Source organism: Gossypium arboreum, chromosome 13 (genome assembly GCF_025698485.1).
Source record: "Gossypium arboreum isolate Shixiya-1 chromosome 13, ASM2569848v2, whole genome shotgun sequence".
NCBI lineage: Eukaryota > Viridiplantae > Streptophyta > Magnoliopsida > Malvales > Malvaceae > Gossypium > Gossypium arboreum.
Window position 1 is genome coordinate 99,536,672 of NC_069082.1, and position 14,227 is coordinate 99,550,898.

The 14,227-nt window shown below is 26.8% G+C and overlaps 1 pseudogene; it reads left to right on the forward strand.

Moving 5' to 3' along the window:
• The first annotated feature begins 767 nt into the window (after positions 1–767).
• Positions 768–14,010, forward strand: LOC108473145 (agamous-like MADS-box protein AGL12; annotated as a pseudogene).
• The last annotated feature ends 217 nt before the right edge of the window (positions 14,011–14,227 follow it).

Genomic DNA, 14,227 nt, shown 5'->3' on the forward strand with positions numbered 1-14,227 from the left:
TTCTCTATTAGTAAAGGAATAATCATGATTTTTCTTTTTAATATTATTAAGATTACCAACTTAATAATTTAAAAGGTCTAGCAACCATTTTTAATTCTCTCTAAAAGGTTCAAGAGAAAGTGGTTGCTCGTTTTTTACGGGGTGGACTATGTAGAGGCCAGGACGTTTTCATTTGGCTTGGAATCGGCATCGAATCAGTAGCATCTTTTCAACATTTTCACTAAAAAAATGTATACCTTCAACCCTATTTTATCTCGATTCATTCCTCGTACATGAATCCATGATTGAAGATCGCCGAAATAATTTTTCCACGAGACGTACTGGTGATCCAACATGAACAATCTCCACAACACACCTTATGGTTTATATTATCATATTGAATTACAAGCTATATTACCCACTACCAAGAAAAATGAAAGAGGGAAAATGTGACTAAAATAAATAAAATTGATTATCCAAGCAAAATACAGTGTCCCATGTTTTGAATTGATATCTAAAGAAAACTTATAGTAGATTACGTCCACAAAAATATTGAATAAAATTTAAAATGTTTGCCATGAAAAATCACTGTGACTATTTTTGTCACCATGCATGCAGCAGAGGCCAGAATTATAGTAATAGTTGCACTATTTATGCAGTTTTGATTCTTTTGATTATTAATGTTTACCGTAATTGATTGGCATAGTATTTGTCATGTTTATGATAACACGGTAATAGAAAATATATTCGATTTAAATGTATAGTGTAAGAAAAGCTTAGCAGGAATTTAAGTGGTATAGGAAATAAAAGAGAGACTAGTGAAGAGTGAAAAGGAAGGGTGTCGACTAAAATTTATATTTGAAAGTGGTAAAGTGAGCGAGGAGAATCTAAGGGGACAATATAAAGGTTGAAGTTGTAAAACCAAAGAGAAGCAACTGTTAGAGAGTTCTTGGGGGAGAGGGCTAAGTCCAAAGTAGAATTGCAACAACCTCGAAGCTAGTTCAAACTAGTGGGAGGTTGTCTGCATATAGGAGATCAGATCAGATTAGAAGAAGATCAAAACATCAAAGGTTGAAGGTAGTTGAGATATTGTGATCGTTTTCGTCCGATGGGTCGTGGAAGAGTTCAGATGAAGCGCATTGAGAATCCGGTGCACAGGCAGGTTACCTTCTGCAAGCGCCGAGCTGGCCTCCTTAAGAAGGCTAAGGAGCTCTCTGTTCTGTGCGATGCTGAAATTGGAGTCGTCATTTTCTCCGCTCATGGAAAGCTCTATGAACTAGCCACCAAAGGGTCTCTTCTCCCTGCATCATCTTCTTTTCTTGCTCTAATATACATGCATAAAGTAGATGGACAAACATAATCTTTTTTGTCAGATAGGTTAACATAATAATTACTCAAATTTTATTTAATATTCTACTTGGAGTTTGAATTAATCTTTTCGTTTCTTTTGGAATTAAGGACCATGCAAGAGCTTATTGAGAGGTATGGCAAGTACACTGGAGGACCTCCGGCTGATGAACCCATGGTGGAACCTATGGTAAGTCATACATTTACGATCATATATGTAGAATATTTCTTTACGAAGTTGCATACAACTACAATCAAATAGCATATCAGTAACTCAAAACATCAAGCTTCAGCATCTAATTGGTAAAAGTACTATGTCGGTCTTTATACTAAAATTTAGATTATATTTTACTCGTTCTACTTAAAAAGTAAATAAATTAGTTTTTATACATTGAATCAAAGAGCAAATCAATCTTTTTTGTTAAAATTTCATCTAATTTTATTGTTAAAAACTTCCGTGTAAAGAGGAATAACTAAAAAGTGCCATGTGGCTGCCACATGTACTTCATGTTAATGTACATAGACTAGTTTTTAATAGTAAAAATAGATGAACTTTTTAATAGAGAGATCAATTTACTTTTTATCTAACAAATTGAGACTAATTTAATATTTTTAATAGAAGAGATAAAATGTAATTTGATTCTTTTAATACATGGGTCTTTATAATATTATATTTTTTTCACATGTAATTTAAAAGGTTTCAACACCACTTGTTATTTGTCCATTGAGATACTTCTTTTAATTCAAGTTTGAATTACGATTCTACATTTTATGCTGATTCATTCTCGACTTAAATGACTATTTATTAGTTAAAAATATTTTATTTAAAATTAATTATAAAACTATTAATATAAAAAACTTTAATATCTTTTAAAGAATAATAAAAGGTTTTCGAATCAAGGAGTGTAAAAACTTCAAAGAACTGAATAATATATATTCGATATCATCGTGTTGAAATTTGCTGATCTCTGGCACAAATTATGTTATATATTTAAAAAAAGAAAAGAAAAGAAAACTATATTATCACCATAATTATCAGCAAAGTGGGTGTTGAATCAGATTCTTCTTATTCAACGTACCATTAGGATATATTGTTAGAATTGTGGGTTAATTAGCATGACCAAAAAGTTCACATTTCTTAACCACTAAGAAATGCTTTAAATAATTGCTTTCTCGTGATCTGGATGACCGGATAATATTAATATTGACAACTTTCAAGGATGGGTGGAGATTAGGAATAGTGGTGTCATTAGTCCAATTGATTGTATGCAAATTTTCCCAAAAATAATAATCTAGTATCATTGTGAATGTTAAAAGTCTTAGGAGTTGTGAAGTTTATTTTATTCTCTATTAAAATTTATACATTAATTCGTGATAAGTATTTACCTCTTAAAAGACCTATAAAATGTGAAGGATTAATTATTTAGTTCATTCTAATAGATATATTGAAAAATCAAAAGAAAATTATACATTAAAAATTTATTCAAATCATGATATCAATAAATTTTATATTTAGATAAAATATATCATATCCAACTGATATATTCATGATCCGACTCATAAAAAACTCTTATCATCTTCAAAAATTTATATAATTTTTAACTATCATCTAGTTAGAAAAATACAGGCTAAAAATAGATTTTTAGAGATGATTAGGTTTTTTATAGATCAAGTCAAGTAATGAATAAATTAATTAAGTATAATATATTTTATCTAAATTATTAGTAATTTAATGACAAATTATAATAGTATCATACTTTTAATAATTTTAATATACAAATATGAATATAAAAAATTTAGTAAAAGATTAAATTAACTGATGGTAATTATTTTATTGCATTGGAATTTTATAATTGAAAATGAGTGCGATACGTCAAGTGGATAATTAAATTCTAGTACACAATTGATAATATTGAAAAATTGTTTGAATAGACCGCTATCAACTTCCCACCCTTGCGGGGTTGAGTTCTTCGACTTAACTTTCAATATCGTAATATTTTATTTTAATTTTTATATATCATAGATTTTACATCGCATAATAAATTTATATTTAAAATAATATATAATATTATAATCTAAATATTTAAAAATTAATAAAATATATGTAAATTTAATAAAAATTATTCAATATTAAATTAAAAATAGCATAATGTTTTAAAAATCATGCCTAAAATATATTTGAGTTTATCATTTATAAATATAAATGGAATTAAAAATTTTAAAACTCATATTTCAAGCCACATGAATCTAACTTAGACAAACATGAATTATGTTAATACCATGCATAAATCTGATCCAACCATCCAACCCAATCCATTAAAACTTGTAGTCTTTACTGTACTTGTGCATAGACATTTTAATTTAGCATCAATTAAAAATATTTTAATATTGGAGAGGAATCTAGTTACACTAATGTTTTTTTTTAAAGTAGTTAGAGTAATGTAAAATTGATTTTCATAACTTTAGGTAAGATAAATATTTTGATAATTCAATAGTTATATTTCATATTTTATTAATATAGATCATGGAAATAAAATTTGAAGTAAATTAAAATTATCGAATTACTTGTTTCATGTAAAATAGCTTTCAACCTTAATATATTTATAGATAATATTTTTAGATCGAAATGATAGATATAACTTTACAAAATAGATTGTTATATAAAACTAGTTTAATTGTATACTAGAATTACTTACCTTTTAAATTTTTTATGGAAAAAGTGTTATGCACACCTAAAAAAGTTTTCCTTTATTTTAATTTTATGAAACATTAGCAGGATGCAAAAAAGGAGATTGAGATGCTGAAGCAGGAGATAGAAATACTACAGAAAGGGCTCAGGTAAAATTTCAATTATTTTTTAGCAGGCAGGACAATTTGTTATTTTGTTTTTTGGTCTCTCTATCTATTTATGTTTTTGAGAATCAAACTTTTATTAATAAACGCAATAAAGAAGAGGAATAACTAAATTTACGCGTTACACCTGTACTTAAATTCCACTTCATCATAACTAAAATTTTTAATGTTAATAAATCACAAATAATACAATAATATTTTTATAATAAAAATACTTAATAATTCTAATATTTATATATTTAAAAATAGTTTAGAATAAAATATTTAATAATATTTTTAATTATAAATAAATTCAAAAATACTATAATATTTTCACAATAAAAATAGTAATTATAAAAATATATAAGTTTTTCTTTTAAATTGTTAACCGAATTTTATTCTTTTACAATTTTATTAAAAATATGAATTTTTATGAATCTATTAATTGTAATAAAAAATATGAAAGTATTCAATATAATTTAATATTAATACAATTAATTCGTGCATTACCAACATTTAAATAAATTTTTTATCTGCCATAAATTTGTTTTTGTGACAAATGAATAGTCATATTATTTGAGACACTGCCATCTTTTATATAAATTAATATGGACTCTATTGTTGAAAAATAAAGGAAAAATTATTTAAATAAAAAACTTTAAGTAATTAATTACAAATTATATATTTTATATTTTAATACTATGATATGAATTCATATTAAATATATAATATAAGTAAAAAAATTGCACAATTAATTACACATAGCTATTAAAAATATTCTATTTAATTCTAAGCTATTTTATTCGAGAAATAATATGTACAAATTTCTTTACCATATTTTATAAAAGATTTATACAAAACTTATAAAATAATTTAATATAGTTTAATTAATACATATAATTAACATGTGTATGGGACATACAAAAAAACTAGTTTCCTATATATATTTCTTCATAAGCCAACAAATTCAATTATACATGGTTTTATTTAAAGGAAAAATCTGAGAAAAATATTTAAGAATTCATGATTTATTAGTTATTACTTTATACCAACCCGATTAACATTTACATCAAATTCAAGTTAAAATTTTATAAATTAAATTAAAATTGGCTATTTATATATTTTAAATTTTAAAAATATTTCAATACTAAAATGTACTCATTTCTTTAAGACTTTTCCCATTTTTCTAAGCATTTCTTTTCATGTCACTTTTTAAACAACATAGATCTTGTCTATTTTTTTAACTTATTTATTCTTTTGAAAATACAATTCTTTAAGTCTTTCGACAACATATTAAGCTAAGTCCTTCAACAACTCAGCCAAACAATCTCTTTTTTAACTTTTGAAATCGTCATGTAGGTTTTGTTTAATATTATTCTCAAAAGTATTTTTAAAATCAAAAGCATTTTTAAAGTCAGAAGCAATACTAAATATATAACTTTTGGAGTTAGAAGTATTTTTGAAAAGTGTTTTTAAGTTCAAAAGTAAAAGTAATTTTTTTTAGCTTTTGCTTTTGGCAAAAGTCCTTTCAAAAATAAAAGACAGCTTTTAACCCTTATAATGTTTTTTATATAATATTTATATGGAGTATGTAATTATTTTATTATTAAAATTTATTTTAAATATATAATATTATATATTTAAATTTTTATTGGTCATATTTTATTATTTAAAATAGAGTTTATATATTCAATTAAATGTTATGAATAATTAATATTAATTGCTTAAAATATTTAAAATTTATATTTCATATATTAAAATATTAAAATAAATTATATATTCTTACTAAAATATCATAATATTAACTAATTTGAACATTATTTAAATGCATATTTATTACTTTATAATATAATGTCTAAAATAGACATTTTATTTATTAAAAGCAATGTCTAAAATAGACACTTTATTTATTAAAAGTATTTTTGACAAAGAATACTAAATACTTAAATTTTAAACTAAAATTTTCAAAAGTACTTTTCAAAATCACTTTTCCACAACACTTTTTAAAAGCACTTCTCAATAGCAATTCTAAACTAGCCCGTAGTCTGCCTCCATAGTTGATAAAGCTATTATAGATTATAAGATTGATTTTCAACTTGCTAGAACTTGTGCAAGAGTAAATAGATATCAAGTAGTTGATCAATGTTTATCCAAATCACCAGTATAACTGGAATCAACATATTTAACTAAACATTAACCAAACATGTTATCTTGCTTAAAGATTAAACCGGCATCTATGGTTTTTAGAAGATACCATTAAATCCATTTCACAGCTTGTCAATGTCCTTTGCTAGGATTATATATATACCTGCTCACAACTCCAATTACATGTGAAATGTTTGGCTCAATACACACCATTAGATACATCAGGCTCTTAGGAGACAATTGAGCACAAACCTTATGTTTGGATAAATAATTATAAAGGAAAAGAAAAGGAAGGTTAAAGAAAGGATATTATGTATGTTTATTTTATTTGGATAGATAAAATTAATAAAGTAAAGTAAAGTAAAAGAACTTTTACAATTTTTGTTTCGTTAAACTATGGAAAGATAAAGAAATGATTGATTATAATGATTTTCCAATTATATCCTTTTGTAAAATAAATCATATAAAATTTAATAGGATAAAAAATGTAATTTTGCTTTTTAAGAATAACCTCACTTTGCTTTCCTTAGCTTTTCCCTCAAATTAAGGTAATTAAAAACTAAGAACTAAGGAAAGCATGGGAAATTCAACTCTCTTTACTTTCCTTACTCAAATAAAAGGAACTATCTAAACAAAGGAAATTATATTATTTTCCTTTTCTTTCCTTACATTTCCCTAGTTTTAATACAATTCAAACATATTGTAAGTTTCAACTGAGAAACAAGTAGAGTACTTACATGTTCTGTATTTTCATTCAAAATAAAACATTGTAGTGCCTTGTTCAGATATGGTTTCCAAGTCAAACAAAGCTTTCCCCTCTTTCTATTTCTACGTTTCTCCATGCCAAGAATTTTCCTGGCTTTACCTGGATCATTCATCTCAAACTCTTGCTTCAATTGAGCCTTCAATTCATTTATTTCTCTTTGAATTTTTGAATCAATCAGCAAATCATCAATATACAATAGGAGATAAATGAAAGATCAATCTTGTAGCTTTTGCAAATACACACAATGGTAATATTTGCTTTTATATTACTTTTGTCTTCTCATAAAGCTATCAAATCATTTGTATCACGTCCTAAAGGAGTGCTTCAATCCATACAATAATTTGTTTAACATATAAAAACTCAATTTTCTCCACCAGCAATCTTATATCCTTTTGATTGAGTCATAAATTTCTTTCTCTAAATCACAGTGCAAGAAAGTTGTCCTTACAACAAGTTGAGCTAGCTTCAAATTTAACTGTGCTACCAAAGCCAACAAAATTTTAATGGAGGAATGTTTTAAAACAAGGGAAAATACTTTAGTGTAGGCAATTCCTTCCTTCTAAGCTTAGGCTTTAGCTACCAATCTTGTTTTGTAGCGAACATTTTCTTGATAGGAAATCCTTTTTTCTTTGCATATATCCGCTTGCACCCAATTACTTTCCTACCCTTTGGTAATTGCGCCAACTCTCAAGTATTGTTCTTCTGAGGAGATTGTATTTCTTCATCCACGACTCTTTTCCACTTGTCACTTTCAGAGCTTTGTAGTTCTTCATGATAAGTGATAAAAATATCATTTTCTACAACTAGAGTGCAAAGGCCACAATATAAGCAAAACAAGCAATTCTACAAATTTTTCTCCTTGGCCTTGTAGCTACAGGTGGTTCTAGTGTATTTAGCGGTTCTTAGGTTAGAACCTCTTCATTCTTTTATTCCTCTATTATGGTTGGAGAATCACACTTATTAACTAAGCTAACCATCATCTCTTGAAACTCCACTTGCTGTGGAGTACCACTTATCTAAGCATATTTATTTTTGGCATAACGACTTATTTCGCCCTCCAACTTTACAAAAAAAAAAGTCATTTTAGCCCCCATTTAAATTTTCACCTCTTTTAGCCCTTGAACTTGTATTTTTTGTCAAATCACCCCAAAATGGATGAATAAGTTAACATTTGTTAACTTTACTGCATGGATTGCCACGCGGATAACATGTCAGCATTTGATTATTTATTAAAATTTTAAAAATTAAAAAAAACTATTTTTAAAATTTTTATACTTTTTAAATAATTTTAATTATTAAAAATATTTTTTAATTTTTAAATTTTTTTAAAAAAATTAAATGTTGACATGTCATCCACGTGTGTGTCACATTGGTAGAGTTAAAAGTTAACTTTTTTATTCATTTTTGGGTGATTTGACAAAAAACAAGTTTAAGGGCTAAGAAAGGTGAAAGTTTAAAGAGAGGGCTAAATGATATTTTTTGTAAAGTGAGAGGGCTAAAAAAGTCATTATGCCTCCATATTTTACCTTTTTCAACATGGCAAACTCATTAAAAGTAACAACTTTTCTATAAATTATTTTCTTCTTATCTACACACCAAAGTCAAAATCTCTTTACTCCAAAGGTGATTTCATAAAGAGAACTTTATTTTCTCTTGGATCTAATTTTGACTCATTGACATGGTACCACATAGTAGATCCAAATACATGTAAGGAATCATAACTAGTAATAAGTTTTCCAGACCATACTTACATAGGTGTTTTGCCTTCTATAATAGATTATGGAAAATGATTAATAAGATGGCCAATATATGTCACATCCTCAGCCCAAAATTGCTTGCCCAACCAAGTATTGAACAACATATGTCAAACTTTCTCCAACAATATTTGATTCATACACTTTTCTACAACATTCTATTGTGGTGTATCATTAACTGTGAAGTGTTAAACAATACCATACTTCTGGAAAATGCCAAAGAATGGATCACTTTTATATTACCCTTCATTGTCCATCCTAAGTTGCCTTATCTTCCTTCCAGTTTGGTTTTCAATTATATTTTTCCATTTAAGGAAAATTTTGAGCACTTCATCATTAGTTTTCATTATATACACCCAAACTCTTCTGTAAAAGTCATCCACAAAATTTACAAAGTAGTATTTCCCTCCAAATAAAGTTATCTTAGAAGGCCCTCACACATATGAATGGATATAATTAAAAATACCTTTTGTATCAAGGATAGCAGTGCCAAACTTCATTCCTTTTTGCTTCCGCAAAACACAATGCTCACAAAGCTCTAACTTGCAAGCCTTTGCACCTTTCAACAATCTTCATTGTACTAGAATTTGCAAGGATGTCTCACTAGCATGTCCCAACCGCATATATCACAACTTGGCTAAATCCAAATTGTCATCAATAGAGGCTACAACTGCTTCCCCCAATAATTGTACTACCTTGGAAGTAATACAAGTTATTTTTCCTAATACCTTTCATTGCCACAAGTTCTCTAGATGTAACTTTCGAAATTCAATCTCTTATAGTAATAATAGAGACTTTATATTCCAAAGCTCCCAAAGAGATGAGATTTTTCTTCAAGCTAAGTACATATCAAACATCTGTTAAAACCTTGGTTAATCCATCTTGATTCTATAGTCGTATTGAATCTATCCCAATTGTTTTGCAGATGTTTTTAATACCAATATAAAAAAAAACTCCTCCATCTACTTCCAGTAAATTGAAAAATGATTCTTGATTAGGGGACATATGATAGGTGCATCATGAGTCCAATATCCACTCGTTTGAATAGAATGATGATGGTGAAACAACCAATGATAGTTTAAAGTCACTAGTATCTCGCTCTATAATACATGCGTCTAGTCTATAATACATGCATCTAGTGCACTTTTATCCTTCTTTTTTAGCTTCGGACAGTCTTTCTCTCAACGATATTTATCATGACAAAATGACACATTCATATTTCCAAGTCTGACTTTTGACTTTGATCTCCCTCTCTTTTTTGGCTTTTCAAATGATCATGTGCTACTAATGCCTCTACTACATTATTCTTACTTTTTTCTAGTTTTCTTCCTGAGCTCGTAATTATACAAAGCACCAGTTACTTTTTTAAATGTTACTTTATTCTTTGCATGAAGTAAGGTTGCTTTAAGATATTTAAATTCATCTAGAACTAATGATGGCAACATTAAAGCTAAATTTTCATCTTTGAAGGTTTTATCCAAACATAGTAAGTCTGTCTTTAGTTGATTAAAAGTCGTGATGTGTACATTCATAGTGGTGTCTGATTGATAATCAAATCTAAACAATCTTTCTTCATATGGAGATGATTTTGGCTATTTTTATTCAGGAATTTCTCCTTCAATGCTTTCCTCAATGTATATAAAAAAGTTTCATTCTTGAAGTTATACTTTGCTCTCTAGAAAAACAAGATCAAATTAATACCACATGCCAAGTGAGTGATAGTATTCCATTGTTTCTCCTCCGTTTCTTCAAGTTTTTCTTCTTTGATAGCGATTTCTAGGCCTTGTTGAAACAATGCGTCTAGTACGTCACCTTGCCACATGTCAATATGACTGGTTCCATCAAACAACTCAATCGAAAAGTTTGCATTTGACACTATTGTCCTTACTGGTACAGGTGACAAGCTTGACGATGGCCTCAATGCCATTTCAACACCAATTAACAATATTCAATAGTAGGCTATTGATACTAGAATAATGAGTGTAGTTTAAGAACAGTGCACCAGGTAAGCTCCCAAGAAAGTGATGTGGGTCATAAAGACACTCTTAAATACCAAGTCTTTCCAAGCCAAAACTTTCCTTAACATGCACTTTCACACGATCACACTTCTACCTAATAACCAAAGAATCATGAATAATATCCAATAGTGAAAATTTCTTTTCTAACGTGGATGACCATACAACGCTACAATCACAACATGCTAAGAAAATTAACATTTCTTCACTAAGGCTCTGATACCAATTATTGGGGACATCAAGTAATATCCTACATAGCTATAACTTTAATGTTGAACACCAAAACCGAATTAGGAACACTAATACTAAATTGAAACTATACAAGTGCAGCGAATTAGCCCGATAATATCTATTGAAAATTAAATACAATAAAAAGATTAATAGATGCAAGTAAAATAAATAAACGAGAGAACACATCAACTTTATGAAGTATAGCAAATTACTTACATTTTTAGACACCAACATTAAATAATAACTTCATTATAAAAATAATTACAAACTAAACCTTAATTAAAAATTTTCTTAAATATACTAAAAACATATTATTAAGTGAGAGAAAAACTAATGTTGGGATGAAAGCAAATGAAGGCTTAATGCACTCTTACATAATATATGTGAGGTGATGCGGGATTATAACTAGCTAATACCAACATAACAAATGGCCCAACTTGAGAAAATAAATTTTGATTAAAGAAGCTGAAATTTTTATCTTAAACCTAGGACACATAAACTTAAGAATTGGGAACACATGATTCATGTAAACTCATGTGTCTTCATGTGGTAGAAATAGTTTAAATAGTAATTAAAAAGACAAATTATTAAGAATGGTAACAAAATATCAGTGATGTTACTAAATTAGTTGATCTTTTCCAGGTACATGTTTGGAGGGGATGTGAATATATGTCCTTAAATGAATTGCTTGTACTTGAAAAGCATTTAGAAATTTGGATCAATCATATTCGATCTACCAAGGTATAGTTCATTTTAATTATAATTTAATTCAATTTTTTCATACCATATATTCATTTTTAATATATATTTATATTAATTTGTTGCATGAAATGCAGATGGACATTATGTTTCAAGAAATCCAAATGTTAAGGAACAAGGTTAGTATGACTGTTCGCATTAATCCATTTTGGTTTTATAAGTGTTTACATACAAACAAAACTTAAAACTCTAGCTGATTTTTGTGTAAAACATGAAGTACAACGAAATAAAATTTATTTTTACAAATACTTAAAGCATGTCCATTATGGGATAAAAAAAATCCATTTTATAATACTAGCAAGTGGCTTTATAGATAAAATATGTCATCTTTAATATCTATACCTACTGACTAAACTTGGTGTCACTAATACCAATTCTAGAGTAAAATTATAAAAAGTTACAATTTAATTCTAATATAGAAATTTAAAATAGATTTTTTTTTTGTAATTTACTCTTAAAAGATTAACTATTAAGATATGTTTTCAATTTAGCTCTTACGAGAAAAACTATCTGCTGATATTTTTCATAATAATAATTATTAAAATAATCATTCACTTAAATACAATTATGTGATATAACGCTTAATTATATTATTAAGTTCGTAAAATAATTTAATTAATTGGATTGATGTTTACTTATTTTAATATAGTCACAATCTGTAGATGATGAAACTTTTTCCATTATATGTTCCTGAAGAAATAATGCATTTAAAAATGTTGGCGTTTTTCAGGTAAAAGAAGTAGAAATAATTTCCTTTTAAATAATTACAAAAACTTTTAATTTTATACTAAATAAATGGTACATTGAACATGTGAGTGAAAAAAAATTATGGAATAAATTTATAAAATAATTGATATAAAATTAAACATGATTCAGTTGAAATGATAAAATTAGGACAATATAAATAATAATATCTTAAGTTCAAATATTACTATGTAAGGTTTTTTTCTAAATTTTATATACAAATATAAAAAGTTAAAAATACTTTTATAATAATATTTGTAAAATAAATGAATTTTTTGTACTTTTACAGCTGAATTGTGATCCAATTGATGGGTGACATCAACTCACTCAAATTCTTAAACAATAATATAGATTAGTTTAAATTTATTAATTTTTTAGAATAATTTAGATTTATTAAAATAACTAAAATTTTGATAATTATTTGTGACAGCGACTCATTATATATTGACCAGAACACATTCAACATAATTTATTCACCAATGCTTGTAAATTGATGCTCATTATATATTGACCAGAACACATTCAACATAATTTATTCACCAGTGCTTGTAAATTGATGTCAAATTAAAATATCACAGATTAGTGAAAGTATATTAAATTGATGTAAATTAGAACGTTGAAGTTAATAAAATAAATATAAGATTTAAAGTTAATAAAATAAATATAAGATTTAACTATCTTTATACGTATAAAGCAAATCCAAACCATAGGTGTGTCTATATATCTTTTATATTAAAATTATTTAATTGAATGTTATATTTGTGTAATAACTGTGTTTCTTTTCTTGGTTAAAGGAAGGGATCATGAAAGCTGCAAATAAATGTCTTCATGAAACGGTAAATAAGAACAAAATAGCAATGATAAAATGCCAAGAGCATTTTAGGATTATAATAAGTTTTCTGTTGTTAGTTAAATGATATTATATCATTAAAGTTGAAATCATTTATATTTTAATGGAAATGATATCATTAATCGTATTGATTGATCTAAATTTGTTATATTAATTTATGTACTATTAATACATTAAATATAAACAAAAATCATGCAAACAATAGCTGACTTTTTTCTTTTTTACCCTACTTTTACAGATAGAGGAGAACATCAGCTACACTGACTTTACTACAATGACCACTAATATGATGCATCCACTAACCATAGCAAATAATATATTTTGAGTTTAGAGATTTATGTATCATCATATATATATAAATAATAAGAGTTATTTGTGTTGTATAATGGTGAATAATCAAGTGTACTTGCTCAGGTGTTCCTGTATTTGTTCATGTTGTTGTGATGAAATAGTGTGTAAGGGAGTTAATATGTAATGTATTTCTAATATTATTATGTTACTTTTAGTTTTGAGTTACATTATAAATTAGTTTGTATATTTGTGTAATACATGAATTAATTTTATATATTATGATTAAATTTTTAGAAATTTGATAACAAATTTGATATGATTTGATATGTATTAGAAATTGTATAATTAAAAGATTTGTCGGATTAGTCTTTGACAAAGTTCGATCCACTCGTTGCTATATGGAGATGGCAATGTGAAAACCCCTCTTGAAGGTAAGTGGTGTTCAATATGCATTTGGTGACAGATGCACTAAAAGATATGTTTGGAGTTAAGAAACTTACGACTGAATTGTGTA